At 40.3% G+C, this 2,594-nt stretch overlaps 1 pseudogene; it reads right to left on the bottom strand.

Annotated features, from left to right (window-relative positions):
* Positions 1 to 1,833: 1,833 nt before the first annotated feature.
* On the bottom strand, positions 1,834 to 1,951 carry LOC126485829 (5S ribosomal RNA; annotated as a pseudogene).
* Between the last annotated feature and the right edge of the window lie 643 nt (positions 1,952 to 2,594).

Consider the following 2,594-nt stretch of genomic DNA (forward strand, 5'->3'; position numbering starts at 1 on the left):
GCGTGTGATCATTGCTTGTACAGCCCTCTCGCAGTGTCCGGAGCAAGTATGGTGGTTCTGACACACCGGTGTCAATGTGTTCTTTTTTCCATTTCCAGGAGTGTACATTATTGGAAAGATGTAGTTTGGATCTGTGCAATTTTCTCAGTCAGTGACTGTCACTGCAGGAAATCCCTGCAAATGTAGATAAACTGAAACGACCAGAAAGACTAAGACACCCTTGAACAACAAACAACGTTGGAATCTGGGTGCCTGTGGATACTGCAACATACATAAAATATCACCAAGCAACATCTTACTGCGACCATTTATCATGTATTGGAAACGAAAGCCGGAAAACCATAGCATACGCAAAATATACCGAAACCTTTGGGAACATAATAAAAATAATGACCACGACATAAATACAAGATGATGTTGAAGAAGAAGATGATGATGACGGCTATAAACTGCTGGTAGTGCTGATGCTGTAGCTTTAGCCTATAAAGAAATGTTAATTACTGTGAAAAAGTGAAAAATACTGTGAAAAAAGCTGAAACTTTTTTAATGTGCTGAATAAGGAAGGCATTTTCTGTGTGTGCTACTTGATGTGAATACGTCTGTTACATGTTGAAAAATTGTATAGTTACTATTAATCGATTATTTTTGAAGAATCAAGTGGGAAAAAAACGTAAATAAAGTGTTATGGCTGTGTTCAACCCCTCATACCTCTCTTACATTGGTTTCATAACATGTCTTTACACCATAGAGATATCTCTACGATTACGCTGATGAGTTTTAATCACAGCAGCTTCCCTGCTCATTTGTATCACTTAAAACTAGGAAATTTTATACATTTGCGATTCTATCAATTTAGATGTTTGGGACAGTAATCACCTAACCTTCGCTTGTTCTAAGTTCCAGGGACGTAGAGAACAATATTCCTCTCATAAATAGTTTGGGGTACCTTTCTTTATAAGCGTTTACGGGTTACTTCTTAGATGTTTCATAATATTTACTGCAGTTAGCAATTTAGAAATTTGACCACGGGAATACAGGGAAGATGCATTAACCATCTTAACTAAAAAATTCTACGTAGCGGACAATCCTTGAGTTGTTTCTGCGAGAAAGAAGCTATGCGCTCAGTGGCGAGCAGCGCTTCTCTTTCAGCTTTGCTAATAAGCAGTTAATGAAATGTAATTGGAGACTCTGGTCTTAGCTCTCTGATTGGGTAGATATTTATTGAGTATTTGTCCGAAGCTAGGTTAAAATATTGTTGAAAGTCAACCATTTAGTACAATATGGAGTTCTACAAGTTTCATGATTTGATAAAATTGTTATAAGTTCGATACGAACGATAATTGTGGTTGTTTCTGAATAATATGTTCATTATCAATAGGTAGTAACTACAATTTCTTTATTTTAAGTGGTACAGCATATGTGAATCCCGACGTGCTGCACGTCGTAGTAGACATTTGGACGGACGGGCTTTGACAGCAGCCCTGGTGCCTGCGCACGGTCCGAACTTTTCAGGAAGAATTTTTACTCATCGCAAAAGCGTTTTCCTCCTTATGAGATTATTCTAGGACGGATAATGCTTACCGGACTCCATTGTAGAATCGTATCATTGCTGGGACAACTCCCGAACGGTCTATTGACTCTCCTCCCGTACAGGCCACGGAGGCCCAAAGGTACCGACCGGCCGCCGTGTCATCCTCAGCCTACAGGCGTCACTGGATGCGGATATGGAGGGGCATGTGGTCAGCGCACCGCTCTCCCGGCCGTATGTCAGTTTCTGAGACCGGAGCCGCTACTTCTCAATCAAGTAGCTCCTCAGTTTGCCTCACAAGGGGTTGATTACAGCGCTCGGCAGACCGGATGGTCACCCATCCAAGTGCTAGCACAGCCCGACAGCGCTTAACTTCGGTGATCTGACGGGAACCGGTGTTACCACTGCGGCAAGGCCGTTGGCGAACGGTCTGTTACGAGCAGTCTATTTCAATTCTGAGATGTAGACTATGACGAACTCAGCAGCGAGACATTGGGTAGCAGAGGAGTAGATTCGCCGAGCTGCAGAAATCCAATGCCAGAAAGGAGGGTCACTTAATGAGAGCACTATTACATTGTAATATAGTTAGGACATAACATCAAACAAATTTTTTAAAAAAATTTGTGGTAATAAATCTCAAAGAAGAGTGACTTTACAAGCCCGTTTGTAATCATTTTTTGTAGACAAAATCCTAATTATTACTCCTGTATTTCAAAATTAAGAATCTTTTCATTTTTTATGATAGTGAAAAATATTGTTTAATTACTTCAATGTAATATATTCATTTCTATGCTACAAAATTCAATTCCTTGCAACTGTTAACGGCTGAGCGATGTACGTGTTGACACCTAAATGGTGTACTCAGGCCAAAGCCCAACTCAGGGCTATAGTAATAAATCAAATAATAACGTGATCTGTGTTTGTTTTATCTGAACACTGAGTTCTTTTTTTTTCGGACTAGAATTAAAACGGGTGTATTTGGAACATTTCCCATGAGACGCTATGAGTTGGACGCACTGTAAACAGTTCTGATAAGCCTGCGAAGCAAACAGGTAACGCGGCCTTA

The sequence above is a fragment of the Schistocerca serialis genome, chromosome 6, assembly GCF_023864345.2.
Source record: "Schistocerca serialis cubense isolate TAMUIC-IGC-003099 chromosome 6, iqSchSeri2.2, whole genome shotgun sequence".
Lineage (NCBI taxonomy): Eukaryota > Metazoa > Arthropoda > Insecta > Orthoptera > Acrididae > Schistocerca > Schistocerca serialis.